This window comes from Equus caballus, chromosome 5 (assembly GCF_041296265.1).
Source record: "Equus caballus isolate H_3958 breed thoroughbred chromosome 5, TB-T2T, whole genome shotgun sequence".
Classification (NCBI taxonomy): domain Eukaryota; kingdom Metazoa; phylum Chordata; class Mammalia; order Perissodactyla; family Equidae; genus Equus; species Equus caballus.
In genome coordinates this window covers 95916218-95931892 of record NC_091688.1, presented here as the reverse complement: position 1 = coordinate 95931892, position 15675 = coordinate 95916218, and the positions used below count along the sequence as shown (strand labels likewise).

General features: G+C 38.6%; 1 pseudogene; it reads left to right on the top strand.

Moving 5' to 3' along the window:
* Window positions 1-3327: 3327 nt before the first annotated feature.
* LOC100068119 (glutathione peroxidase 1 pseudogene) lies at window positions 3328-3851 on the top strand (annotated as a pseudogene).
* Window positions 3852-15675: the final 11824 nt, after the last annotated feature.

Here is a 15675-nt window from a genome sequence, read left to right as displayed (position 1 = left end):
GGCTTTGTTTTTCTTGCTCAGGATTGCTTTAGCAATTCGCAGTCTTTTGTTGCCCCATATGAATTTTAGGATTGTTTGTTCAATTTCTGTGAAGAATGTTCTTGGGATTCTGATTGGGATAGCATTGAATCTGTAGATTGCTTTAGGTAGTATGGACATTTTAACTATGTTTATTCTTCCGATCCATGTGCAAGGAATGTTTTTCCATCTCTTTATGTCATCGCCTATTTCTTTCAAGAAAGTCTTGTAGTTTTCATTGTATAGATCCTTCATTTCCTTGGTTAAGTTTATCCCAAGGTATTTTATTCTTTTCGTTGTGATTGTGAATGGGATTGAGTTCTTGAGTTCTTTTTCTGTTAGTTCATTGTTAGTGTATAGAAATGCTACTGATTTATGCACGTTAATTTTATACCCTGCTACTTTGCTGTAGTTGTGGATTATTTCTAATAGTTTTCCTATGGATTCTTTGGGGTTTTCTATATATAAGATCATGTCGTCTGCAAACAGTGAGAGTTTTACTTCTTCGTTACCTATTTGGATTCCTTTTATTTCTTTTTCCTGCCGAATTGCTCTGGCCAGCACCTCCAGTACTATGTTGAATAGGAGTGGTGAAAGTGGGCACCCTTGTCTTGTTCCCGTCCTCAGAGGGATGGCTTTCAGTTTTTGTCCATTGAGTATGATGTTGGCTGTGGGTCTATCATATATGGCCTTTATTATGTTGAGGTACTTTCCTTCTATACCCATTTTATTGAGGGTTTTTATCATAAATGGGTGTTGGATCTTGTCGAATGCTTTCTCTGCATCTATTGAGATGATCATGTGATTTTTGTTTTTCATTTTGTTGATGTAGTGTATCACGTTGATTGACTTGCGGATGTTGAACCATCCCTGTGTCCCTGGTATAATCCCACTTGATCATGGTGTATAATCTTTTTGATGTATTGCTGTATTCGGTTTGCCAAAATTTTGTTGAGGATTTTTGCATCTATGTTCATCAGTGATATCGGCCTGTAGTTCTCCTTCTTTGTGTTGTCCTTGTCAGGTTTGGGGATCAGAGTGATGTTGGCTTCATAGAATGTGTTAGGGAGTACTCCATCTTTCTCAATTTTCTGGAACAGTTTGAGAAGAATAGGTATTAAGTCTTCTTTGAATGTTTGGTAGAATTCTCCAGAGAAGCCGTCCGGTCCTGGACTCTTATTTTTGGGGAGGTTTTTGATTACCGTTTCTATTTCCTTACTTGTGATTGGCTTTAATGCTTTTCATTGTTCCTTTTCTAGGTAATTTTTCTCCATTCTTGCCTTATAGTGGATGGATTTTTTTCTCCTATCAATTTCTTTTGTATACTGTACAAGATTTTAAGTTATACACTCATATTTTCCAGTGGGTAGTTTAGAAATTTTTAACACATAGAATTAACTTATCCAAATTGTAATATACTCAGAATTTTCATTCTAGTTTCAAATAGTGCAAGTTCCATGAAACGCTTTTATTTTTAATCAATGTAACTTATTTTCAAATTAATTTTTATTTGAACTTTTAAAAAATTAGATGATGTTGTAGTCACCTATCGGAGGTGGGACAGATGCTCCCACCTATAATTTGTTTTGAATATCAAGACTGACGACACTGCACACACACCAAGAGGGTGTGAAAAAGTCTATTATTCATTTAATGAGGCTTTGTGGCCAGAGCAGGGTGATGTCCCCAGCTGGTTCAAAATATTTTGAGAGAGCAGGGAAAGGAAACCCGGTAGGCTTTTATTTTGGGTGTGGGGCTGGGATAAGGGTTCCTGTGTGCTGGCACTTCCTGTGAGTGCCCAAGGAGGGAACAAATCAGCTTTCTCATCAGCTTGCCCTGATACGGGGCCGAAGGAGAAAGGAGAGTGCTGGGGCTTGAAAGCTGTCAGCAGTCAAGCATCAAAAATGGAGCCAGACTCTGGTTACAATTTATCCCTAATATTTGACTGATGACTAAAATGTGCCATGTTTCATTTAATTGAATTTGTTCTCGTTTAAGTAAGACATTACAGTGCTTTATGAGGCCTGTAGCCTGAAACTAGTAAGGGTGTTGAAAGTTCTATTGAATACCTTGTTCAAGAGCCCAGCTCTGTATATTCTGAGAAGTGAAATGAGTGCCTTGGTCTGCAACTCCGGAGAGGATATGGGGTGTCTTAGTGAGGGCTTGTACTGTGGCTTTAGCATGTGCAGCAACATGTGTGACCTTAGTTTATATTTTGGGTGTCTGTGAGGGAAGAGAGACCTCGAGTTCTTTGTTCCAAAGGGAAGATCTTGGCTAAGGAATTGTCGCTGCCATTAGACTGGACCAAAGATTTGGTTAAAAAAGTACAGATGATGCTGACTGTTGGCCAGAGTATCTAGTGTTAAGATGGCTGACTGAAGTTTAGCCAATTTTTCTGACTCTTGGGTCCCTTTCTTGATCTGGAACATGCAGTTAAAGGATGAAAAGACGTAACTCTTCATCTCGTGTAATGGCTTTGCCATCTCGTGTAATGGCTTTGCCATCCTTCTTATACGAACTCCCTTTGATGCTCACTCAGCTGATACCAAGGAGCTCCTCAGGAAGCTAAGGGCACAGAAGAGGAGTGACCTTCTCCATCACTGTGGCATTTGGCAAGGGAATGAGGATGGGACAATACCCCTCTCCTCCCCCCTCCACCCCACTCCTGCAGGGCGGATAAGCCGGAAAGCCAAGGTTCTGTTCATCTTGTAGCAAAGAGACTTCGGTGGTCTTGCTGAGCTCATGGGGTGTTTCCAGCACTCAAGGCATAATGGGCAACTGGGTATGGAGGGTCATGGGCTCAGGTCCTGTAAAGCTTCTGTTTTCAGGGAAGCTCAGTGTGTAGCCAGCAATTGCCTCTTTAATGGATACAGTGGGGCTAAGGAGTGCAATTTCTTGCAAGGGAAGCCCATGGGCAACTTACGGGCATCATGGGTGAGAAAGGGACTCTAGGAGGAATGCCACAAGGTTACTAAAGCCCCTACAGTGAAGAAGTCTTTAGGGAACACTAATGAAGTTCCTGTTGTATTGCAATTTGGACAGATTCTGGAGCCTTTGTTGTAGGATGTTTCATTCATAATGGACTGATTTGTGTGTAACAGCATAAGTGGGCTTAAGTAAGATTTGTAAGTGAGGAACATATTGTCTCCAGAACCCAAAGCCTAAAAAATCTTGGGCTTCTTTCGGCTGCCCTAGTGGGAAGCTCTCCCTCCGCTACTCCCACACCCACACCACGTGCCCGCTCAGCTAGTCCTCGCAGCTGCCCGCGCTCCTTGTATGTGGCAAGGATGCTCCCTGGACGTGGCGGGGATGCTCCCTGGATGTGGCAAAGATGCTCCTTGTATATGGAGGGGATGCTCCCTACATGGCGGCGGGGAGCCTGCGAGCTTGGGCTCCCTGCGAGATGAGGTGCTGCTCACTGAGAACTAGCCTAGCTCTGAGGAGCAACCGTCTGGAACTCCACCCAAGTGAACGGGCTGCTGCAGTGCCTCGGCCCCCGGGGCCTGGTGGTGCTTGGCTTCTAGCGCACCCCGTTCGGGCATCCGCAGAACGCCAAGAACGAAGAGATCCTGAATTTCCTCAAGCTCGTCCCAGTAGGCGGCGGGTTCTTGCCCAACAACAAGCTCTTTGAGAACTGCAAGGGGAGTGGCGCGCAGGCGCACCTGCCTGCACCCAGTGACAACGACTCTGCACTGCTGACCGACCCCAAGTTCATCACCTGGTCTCCAGTGTGCTGCAAAGGTGTCGCCTGAAACTTCGAGAAGTTCCTGGTGAGCCCGGATGGTGTGCCTGTGCGCAGGTGCAGCCGCTGCTTTCCCACCAGCGACATCTAGCCAATATGGAAGCCCTGCTGTCCAGGGCGCCCCTCGGACCCTGTGGCTTGGCCGGCGGAGCACTGCCCTGGGTGCGTGTGTAGGGGTGTGTGCAGAGCAGGGTGTCACCCTTGACGGTGTGTCCTCTAAATCTGCATGAAGGAACGCCTGATATGCAGGAAAATCCCCTGAGATGGAGGCTGGTCCCGTCCCTCCCAGCCTCTCCTCTCCCGGACCCAGACTCCTCACTAATAAAGTGCCTAGTGTCAGCAAACAACAACAGCGACAAAGCACACACACACCTGGGGTTTGTTGTATCATCATGGGTGCTGAGAGGGTCAATGCTGTTTCTTGACAGTGTCAGGGATGCAGCAGCTCTCAGCTTATCAGATACTTTTCAGGAATTTAACTCAAGTGGTGGGGCCTTGTATTATGTGTGGGGCAATGGCCAGTTTCCTTTTCATGAACCCTTTTGTGAGTTTACGTATATCCTGAATAAGTGTGTCAAATGAATCTCCTCGGAGAAGGAGGTCATCGGTGTGATAGCATATTTGTGCTCCTGGAGAAAGTCAGATGCAGTTAAGTGTGCGTAGACATTATGTATGATCACAGGGATGTTGAGGTAACCTGTGGGTGGCCAGGCAGCATGCATTATTGTGTCCCTTACAGGATGAAGGCAAGCTGCATCTGAAAGGCTGTTGAAATAGACGCTGAATATATTAGCCAAATCTATGACTGCGAAGTGTTTACCAGTTGCTGGTTGGATGGAGTCAGTAATTTTAATAATATTCCGTGTGGGGACCTTAATTGGTGTGACTATAGCATTAACATTACAGCAATGTACTATGAGGTGCCACTCATTCTTTCCAGGTTTAAAAGCAGGCCAAATTGGGCTGTTAATTAGAGAAGCAGTAGAAATAATCACTACTTCTCTACATAGGTCTTATATAATGGGTTTCGATTCTTAGAGGTGCCATTTTAATTTATATTGGGCTCTATCAACTATTTTATCTGAGGGGAAAATCCATAGGGTCTTATTTTATCAAGCCAATTGTGAGTGCCAAAGACTTAATTTCATTTTAATTTATGGCTCATTGGGTCAGAGCAACCATGACTGCCATGGGGTATTTTAGAAAACCAGGCACTATGTCCTGAGGGAATTTAGGCAAGGCAATAGTTCCAGAGGCTAAGGGAAGGCATACCTGTTTATCCTCATTTTATTGTCTGCAGCTCTCCTAATGTTACGAGGAAACTTTGTTTAAATTTAGTGGGATCTCCAGGAATAACTGTAATTGCAGCTCCCATAATGATTAAGGCCACGAAGGTTTGCCAACTGGTGCGTTTCGGCAGATGTTAAAGTTAATTCAGAATCTATGTTGCAGAGGCAAACCGCCAATCATCACCCTTTTATCTTTTTGTGGCATAAATCCTTTTAGTGAATTTTGGGTTTTCAATTGAGTTGAATTTGGACCTTTGTTTCCATTTTTTCTTTTTATCTCTTTCCCCTATAGTCAGGTTTATGTTTTTGGTCTTTTTTGGTGGTTACTAGATATATTTTGGCAGGGCAGGGTGTCCTCTACTCTGCTCTTATAAGGTTTATAAAAGTGTCTCCTTCCAGAGAGCCTCAAATCAGTATTGTTAGGGTTAGGGGCTTCCCCAGTGTTAAGCCTACGGCTGTTCCACAGGGATGGCATGGGTGCGTTTCCTGCTACCAGGATCTCTGTTGTGACAGAAGCATAGTTAGCAGCAGCAACAATGATGTTTTGTAGCATCCTAGTGAGCCATTTGCTTTTAGTAGTATGACAGCACGCTACGTCGTAACTGCTCCTCTTCTGCCTGAGCCGTCACCCAGTGGGCTCACATATTACACAGGGTGTCAGTCTTTTCCCCGAACATTCTCTAGAGTGGGACCAATGCCTGTTGAGACACACACTCAATGGTCACAGGGAAGTCTAGTTCCCCTGATCCTGGTGTTGGTCATGGCTTATGCTGGAATCAAGACGTATACTTCAATCTGAGACACACAAGTCCAGGCTGAGGTGTAATACCCAGGCCTTTTTTTTTTTTTTTTTTTGAGGAAGGTTAGCCCTGAGCTAACTGCTACCAATCCTCCTCTTTTTTGCTGAGGAAGACTGGCCCTGAACTAACATCCGTGCCCATCTTCCTCTACTCTATATGTGAGAAGCCTACCACAGCATGGCTTCTCAAGCAGTGCCATGTCTGCACCCGGGATCCTGGGCCACCGAAGCTGAAGGTGCACACTTAACTGCTGCACCATGGGCTGGTCCCTACCCAGGCCATTCTAAGGAGGGCCCCAATCCCATAGTCCTGTTCCTAAACGCTAATTATCAAAATCTTCCAACTCATCTTGGTGTTATGAACTGACAGTTTGTTTGTGTCTTCCCAAAGTTCATATGTTGAATGGGGGTGGGGGTCTCTGTGAGGCCAGAGCTTGCGTGGTTAGAACTTCTTGCAGATGCCAAAGGGGAGAACAGCCAGGCTTTCTGGGCAGCTTATTAGATGTGGGACTTGAAAGCTGTCAGCAGTCAAACATCAAAAATGGAGGCAGACTCTTTATTACAGATACTTTAACTATCTAATTATCACTTTTTTGGAATAATCTTTTCCTCTCTAGCCTTTTTCTCTCCACATTTAAGTTTGTTTTAATTTCTCTTGCTTGAGATTCATAGAGCTTCTTGGCTCTGTATATTTGACATTTCATCAGTTCAGGAACATTCTCAGTCGTTATCTCTTCAAAAATTGCCGCTACCTCTTTTTCTCTTTCCTCTCGTTCTGAAACTCGAATTTGTCATGCATTAGACTCTTCACGTCTTCTAATGTCTCTGTTACATTTTTAGTCGTATTACCCATGCATTCCTTGTACTGTCTTATGATCACTATTCAAACTCAGTAATCTATTCTTCAGTTATATCTGCTTTCCTGTGAGCTCACTGATTTTTTAATTTTGACAAACATAGTTTCCATCTGTAGAAGTTTTAGTTATTAATTTTAATCGAATTAGTCATATTTTAAAGTTCTGTTGTCAATCTTTGTATTTTAATTCCTTTCATTTATTCAGAGTTTGATGATGGCAGTGTCAGAACTTTTTCTGGGTGTTCTGCGGTGTGGCTTGCCATCTGCCTCTCACGCATAGTGCTTCTTTTCCTTTCACTTTTGACAGAGAAGTTATATTTTTTAGTTTATCTGTGAAAATCCTTTGAGTTCTAGGAGGAAGATGGATCCCTCTAGAGTGTATTAGATTTGGTCCTTATAGGAACCTGGGGCACCAACCTAGGCTTACTAAATTAAACTCTTCACATGAAGTTTATTGGCCCACTCATGTATTATGCGTTGTCATTCCAAAGCCACTTTGAGGAAACGTTTTGGGGTTAGGAATTCTTGAGGAAGACGTTTTCCTGTCTCTATTCAGGATCAAAATTCAAGACAAGTGACTTTCCCTGTAGTATTCTTGAGGAGGCATTGGTTTACTTTTAATTCACTCCTATAGTGAGGTTGTGAACCACAGGCTTTGTATACTGCCTCCAATGCCCCTTGTGGCCTTAAAAATCAAAGTTCAAGTTTACGTGGTTCATCAAATGACCTCAAGACAAAAGCCAGATACAGTGCTCAACAACTTATCTCGGATCTTTCCTTCACTTAACTTTTGGTCTGATTGTGCTTAATGTACTTTTAAGTTTATCAATACACTTAAGCAGATTTATGTTTGATGCAAACATTTGGCTGCATCAGGGGAATCATCAGTCACTGTGCTTAGTTTACTTTTGATTTTTATATGCATTATTATTATTAGTCGTTGTTGTCATAAGCAACAACAAGAAGCCTATTTGAGCAAAAAAGGTTTTTAAAACCCAAGTTATGTAAATTGGGTCTTCCATTTGTTTGCGAACTATTTCTCATAAAAGTAAAGATATAATTCTAAGTGTCTAGAAAAATGATTCTTACGTATTGAACATACGGTCATTGGTCTTGTTATTTTTTAAGGTCTACTTTGCCAGTTGATTTTACACCTACTCTCCTGGATTTATTAAAAGGTAGCAATCGTTTCTTTAAAAATGAAGTACTCCTCGCCTGTTATATTTCCTATTTATGGGAATCTTTTTATTTGAAATATAAATGGATAGTGGAATTTTTTCTTTTTATCAGAGAGTGATGTAGAAAAATAGAAATTCACTCTCATAGACTCCATGTGCATGTAAAAAGATATCTCATGTATGGTAGGCTCTTATATTGAGAAGGGCAATGAGTATGCCCCCTCCTTCCCAAGTTTACCTCTTTTGCAGTGCCCTCACTCTATGCTGGGCTTGGTCATATCAAAGCTTTGGTCAATGAGACGTGAGTAAAAGTGATGCAGACAGAGACTTGACATGTACTTGCACACTGAGGCTTACCTTCGCAGAATTCTCCCTCTTGGAACTCAGGAACCATATTATCAGTTAGCCCTAGCTCTCCTGCTGGAGGGAGGTCAAGTGGAGAGGCCCTCACGTGAAGAGCTGGCAATAGTGAGCATAACTGAGGTCTCCAGGCAGCAGTCAGCTCCAAGGCACAGAGAAGTGAGAGAGGCCTTCTTGGAGCTCCTAGCTCAGCCTATCTGGATAAATGCAGCCTCAGAGGGACCAGGTGGACGCTATATGAAGCAGAAAAATGAACAGGAATCATGAACAATAATACATTCCTGTTTTTTAAGCCAGTAAAGTTTGGAATGGTTTGTTGTATAGCAATAGATAGGAAACATCATGTAAAATGTTTAATTCAGACCTGGGGACTGGGAAATTTTGCTTTCTCACATGAAAGTATTACACTAAAGGCCAAAATAAATCTGCATTCGCTTCATTCTATAGTATGTTTTTCATTTCCGAAGTCCTTTGAAATCTTTATTAAAGTACAAATTTGAGTCCTTTTTCACACCATCTCTCTTTCAGCAAGATCTCTTATTTGTAATGAAATCATTTGCCAGAACTCAAATAATTCTATTATTATTTTGATCTGCTTTAGGTGAAATGTTCTGCAAATGTTTGCTTTAACTGCTAAGAGCTGTCACTAAAGGATTTATATTCCATACTGATTAATAATATCAGGCTGTGTTTCATGCCCCTTAATAAAATTTTGACCCTATTTGCTCTTAAAATCTCAGCTCTCAAAAGCTATGATTCTGTTGAATGGTTTCTCAAATGCTTGAGGAGTCATACTGTGTAAGATTGGCTGTACTTCACAGTGGGCAACATTATATCTCATGTGTGTTTTACTATTGAGTGATTTTATTTTGTAGTCTTGCTAGTACCATCATATAATTAAATTGTAAACTCATGTGGTGTAAAGGTCGGACACTGAATATACAAAAACAAATGCTATGTGTATTTAGGGTTCTACTCTTTGCACATTGAAATCAGCATAAGGAATGAAAAAATCACATATTTTACAACTGAAATTTCTAGTGTTTGGAACAAGGTTTTGCAGCATCCTGTTATTGTAAAGAAATCTTACAGAAATTCTCTTAAAATATACCTCCAGTTTCTTGGCATACGCATGGAGGAAACACATTTCTGTTAGATATTTTCAACCTAGTCATGAATAAGACTGATCATTCTAGTTGATGGCTGCTTTTTTTCTTCTTAACAATTGCTCCTGTAAATATGCCTTGATTTTTGCTCTATGCTTGCTTTGGCAGTAGAAATATACTATGCCTTTCTTTCTGATGACAAGAAATTTGGAAGATTGTGCCTAACCAATTCTTTGTATTTTAGTTTTTTTAAGTGAACACAGTAATTTCAAACTATTTCTAAAAGTGTTTCTTTAAAGTTCAGAGGAACATATTTGCATAGACTAACTATATTTATTCCATCTTACCCTTGTACACGGAGATTCCAGAGAAATCAAGGCTTAGTCAATCTTGTGCAGTACTGTTATTAGATAGACTACCAGGATATTAATATAAATGGTTCTTAGTAAAAAAAAACTCATTGTTCTTTGAGAACATTCTGAATTAAATTAAAATGAGCCATGTGCTAATATGATAAAATAATCATATCATTCCTACCACATTACCTTTCAACAATATAGAATAGCATTTAGGGGTTATTTATTCATTTATTTAGAATGTGAGAATTACTTTAGAGTAGGTATATATCTTAGAGCTTTATTTCTTCACCCGATAATTGATATCTTCTACCATAAGTCTTCCTAACTAATGAGTCCCTGAAGAGGCTTCCTGATGGTAAGTTCTATGTATATATCTGTATGTATATTCATCAGGAAGAATGTCCAAAGCTTTCATCAGATGCTCAGACATTCAGAACAAATGCAAAAATGTTATGAACTTATTTATCCATCTCAGGCTTTCCAAGCAGGATGTGAGTACTGTCTTTGGTGAAGAATATGTGATTTCTTTAAATTCTTAGAGTGAGTCTAAATGTATTTCCATATTGTTTCCTTTCACTATTCCTAGTTCTATCCATCAGTGTCAATGAAAAAAATCAAATTATAATATTCCAGTTGTTCAGATAATTGAAAATATCTATTTTGACTGTTCTCATTTGTGCTTCTTAGAAAATTTTATTTTTCATAATTTATAAATGATGGAAACAGAGTGGCATAGTTGTTCATACCATCCCTTTATGTTTATAACCTCTGTAGGGTTTGTAGTGATGTCCTTTTGTGTTTTTGTTCCTGATGTTGTTTACCTCTGACTTCTATTTCTCTTGATCATTCTCATCAAGGTTTATCAATTTTATTAGACTTTTCAACAAATCACCATTTGGCTTTATTGATCTTTTCTATTGTATATTAATTTTTTTTTTCTTTTAAACAAGGGAATTGGAAGGTCTGGGTTTGAGGTCCCAGATCCGCTTCTGCAAGGACGTGTGACCCTGACAAGTCACTGAACTGCTCTGAGCCTCAAGGTCCTGTTCTCTTTTTTTGGCACCTGGGCTAACAACTGTTGCCAATCTTTTTTTTTTTTTTTTTCTGCTTTATCTCCCTAAATCCCGCACCCCCCCCCCCCCCCCCGTACACAGTTGTATATCTTATTTGCAGGTCCTTCTAGTTGTGGGATGTGGGATGCCACCTCAACGTGGCCTGACGAGTGGTGCCATGTCCACGTCCAGGATCTGAACCCTGGGCCTCCGCAGCAGAGCATGCGAATTTAACCACTCGGCCACGGAGCTGGCCCCTGTATATTAATTTTATGTTCTATTAATTTCTGTTATCTTTATTATTTTATTTTTCTATTTTCTTTGTGTTTAATTTACTCAGTTTTTAAGCTTTTTGAGCTAGAGACTTAGATCTTTGATTTTCAGCCCCTCTTAAAAATGCGTTTTAAGGCTACAAATTATCCTTTAAGCATAGTTTTAGCTGCATGCTACAAGCTTTGACAGGTCATATTTTCATTATTATCAGTTATCATGCTGTATGCTCCAGTATATATGAAGTTCAAAAACAGGTATGAGAAATCTGCTATAGAAGTCAGGATGATTCCTTACCTTTGGGAAAGGTGGTGTGATGGGGAGTGGTTTGTGAGGTGCTCCTGGAATAGTGGTAATGTTTTATTTCTTGACCAGATGTGATTCTATGGGTGTATACACTTTGTAGCAATTTATTGAGCCGTGTGCTTATGATTTGCCTATATTTTAAAAAGTCTCTGCATTAGTCAAACAAAAGTTTCTTAAATGTTAAAAATAAAATAATTACCATAAATAAAACTGTGATAGTGATAAGAATTTAAAGTACATTTTGAAAATAGTAGTTTTCATTGCAGAAGGAACTGCCATATACATATTCAATCTTAAAGAGTTAAATTCAATACTCTTTAAGTATTAAGTAAGATAAAAAATTAAAGTTCTCCAATTTCAATAAATATCCAATTGAAAAGATCAACTTTACTTTGATGCTTATGCATGTAGTTTAATTATTTTTTCATTCAAAGGATATGTCAAATTTTCCATTTAGAGTGATGTCATTTGTTTCATTTCCAGATTGAGAAATACCAGAAAGCCAAATAATTAAGCTTAATGTATTTAAGCAAAGCAAAAATTCATAATTAAGCATCCTCGGAATTGTAGTAACTGTAATTGTTCTGGCATTATTCAGAATATTAGTAAAAAAGAGATTGTTAGTTGCAGAAATATACCAATACCACATTGTCATTGGTACACTGCACTTTTCCTCTATTAGTTAGAGTTAGGGCTTAGAAATACCTGGGGAACTTGATCTTTCTAGTTGTCACGTTTCATTGAAAATATGATTTAATGGGCCATTTTATGCTCAAAGTCTAATAAAAGTTTTGTTTGCTTTATAAATGACAAAAGATCATTTTAACTTTAGCTTTGTTTCCTGACATGTATTCTCAAATATTAATTATAGTCTCCAGATTTTATTTGTGCTCTCCACTCCTTCACCCAGCAAAATTCTACTTATCCTCCAGCCTTTTCCTTGAAATCTCACTTCTGCAGGTGGCCCCCACCTCTGTGGTACGGGTTACATTCATACCCCTGTGAGTACACTCCCCAGCAACCTTCACCTTCACTCTATAGTGTGCTTCTCACTGGGACTTTCTTGTTCAGTGTGAACTCTCTTCCTAGACTTTAAACTTCCCAAGGACCGAGACCACGGCTGTGTCGCGCACCAGTGCGTATTTCAGCACCTAGTGGAATGTGTGGCTCATAGTAAATTTCAATAAAATATTTGCTGAATGGGCAGATTAAATGTGGAAGTTCTAAGTAAAATAAGACTATCCTTAAAACCTTGTCTTCTGATTCTTGAAGGACTGCCAAATTTTGGTTCTTCTGGAGAATCTGAGAGAATGTGAGACAGACTAATTTTGTGTTTTTTGGATCCTGAGAAGGCTTGATGCAGCTGCCGTAAGTTCAACCATTTTGCAGAGACATGAGGATGTACAAGGGTTCTCACCACATTTCTGATTCCTCTAAAGTATTCAAAGCTGGAAAAATACTACCTTTCACAACCTTGATCCATAGAGGGGTGGGGATGGGAAAGCAAAGACGGAAAAGAAAAGTGACAGCAAAGATTTTTGCTCGTGTGAGTGGAAACTCTTCAGGAGGAGAATGTGAAGCCCTTCCCTGGAGCCCAGCGTCCCCCTCCTAGAAGACTGAGGTCATGATTTGATGGGAGGTATTTGGAACCTTGTTCAACACGCTCATTTCCTCTACACAATCTACTTTTGAGCTACAATTGTAAATTTGATAGCTTGTTTAATGCATAAAGCAAGGAGGGTGCAGACAAATGTTAAACATTGTTCAGAAAATTCAAGCCTATGTTATTGTAGTATATGTGCTGCTGAAGCGAGCACAGCCTATACTATTTTAAAATTGTATTAACAATATGAAACCAATATTCGCATAGTATATGCACTCATTGTTCTTGTCATTCTAAGAAATGTGAAACTAGTATTATTCTTGTTGTGATGTACCTTCTTGTACATAAGTTCCCCCAGTTAGAATTACTAATGGAAATGTATTTGTGAACTGTGAAGCACATGGCTTGAAACTAAGGTTTATTTTCAGTGTAGCATTGTTTACGTCAAAATCCAAACCACATCATTTTAACATTTAATGACTAAGAATATTCTTCAAAACACTTTATCTAAAATTATTTAAAATGATATTTTATTTATAAGATTATTTGTGGGTGATAAGTTATAAAAGGAGGTGTTTTAGCGTTAACCCACTAATAATTTAATATCAGCAAGACCTTGATGTGTGTGCAATAACAGATGGAAATTTTGGTAGACAAGTTACAAAAGAGCAGTTATAAAAATTTAACCTGTTTGTTCTTAGAATAGACATAATACTTACACTTGAATACCAATATCTAGTCATGACCTTTAAAAAAAGGAATTACTTTAGACTGTATCTTGGAAATATCTGAATAATCACCAATATATGAGCAAAACTTACAGATAATTAAATTAAAAAAGATTTTACATAAATGTTGGAAGTGTAGAGACATAATCTGCAAAAAACCTGATTTGTATTTTGTGACATTGTATGTCTTTTTCATTAGATGTCTTTGCTTTTGTTATTGATTTTTGTTTTCTTTTTATAGATAAATATTTAAAATGTCTCTTGTATCTGAGCCAGGAGTACAGAGAAGACAAGAATGTCTCTTCCACTCTGGGTCATCATTCTAACTACATGGCAGGAACAGGAAGGAAAAGATGAAAATATCAACTGAAGAGTATATGGGATGTGTGCAGAGTTGACAGAAAATCTTGTCTTATAAGAGCTATATTTTCTATAAAATTTACGTCAAGACCTGCACATAGATATAATTATTTCAAAATTCTTTATGCAAACTTTTATAATTTAGCATCATATTAGGAGAAATTGTATCCAGTTTCTGCACTATGGAAATATATTAAATATTTCTGTGGGACAGACAAAATCTTTCCCTTTGTATTATATTTTTATGGAATTTTGTGGAACAGATATTTTCATTCTGTATCTGGCTAAGTACAAAGAACTTTGTTATATTACGAACACTAATTTTTATAGAAAGAAAAATTACTTTGATAAATTGTCATGATAATGCAGCATAATTGGACATGCCAGATTTGACTTCAGAAAGGGTGCATTTAAAGAGATATAAAAATAGTGAGTATGATGAAGTCTGTCTTCTGATAATAATCTTGATTCCAACCGTCTAACATTGACAGAATGCTACCCTAGAGCTAGAATGCTTCCTATTTGAGAAGACGGTATCATTCACAATCACAAAAGTGTGGGTTTTCTCATTTTCAAAGTGCATGCCCTTCCTTAAGCTTAAAGATTTTCAGCATCTTTTACTCTTCCTGTGAATCTCGAAGATGGCCAGAAGTTGCTTGGAGGTTACTTTTAAACAAATTTCTGAATAATGCTAGAAAATACGTTACTTTATGTACTTGCCAATATTTGACTCTAAATTTTTATTTACATATCAAAAATTGTAGCCAAAACTGCTTTGGAAGCTATGGTTTAAAATTTTAAAAAACAGGTGAAATAATATTTTAATGAGCCATTCAGAAAATTAGCCTTTACGTAGAATAAAGGCAAACACGCTCACCACCTAGCTTCAACAATTTTGCCAATTTTGTTTTATTTATTCCCCAAATTTCTTTTTTAAACTGAAATATTTCAAAGAAAAATCTCAAAAGACATTATGTTGTTTTACCCGTTAACCTTTCAGTATGCATCTTCAATTGATAAGAACTTTTATTTTTAACATAGCTACCATCCAATTTTCATACTTTACACAATTAAAAAATAATTATTTTTCCAATGTTTGGACATTGAAAAATATCAAGTCTTCTGAACAGTTGTAAGCATGGTGCAATGAGCACTTGCATATCCTGACTTCACTTAGATTTAGCAACTGTTAAAATTTGGCCATATTTGCTTTCTCTTTTTCTCTCTTGCCCAGGAGTGCTTGTGGACACTGTATCTCTCTTGCTCACTGTATCTTTTGAAAGTATTTGAGAATTAATTGCAGACATTATGATATTACATCAGCCTGTGTCTCCTACGAACCAGACATTCTTCCACATAACCACGATACAATGACCACACAGCAAATTTAACATTAATATCATAAATTGGCAAATACACAGTCCATATTCAGTGTCTCTCAATTATCTGAAGACTATCCTTTATAGCTATTTTCTTCTCAATCTAGGAGCCAATCAAGGATCATACTTCGCACTTAGCCTCCCTTAATCTAGAACATTTCCCAAACCATTTTTTTCTTTTGGTTTTTTTATGATATTAAAGTTTTAAAATAGTCCAGACCAACTGTTTGGCAAAATGGCTTTCAATTTGCATTTGTCTGAGTGTTGCCT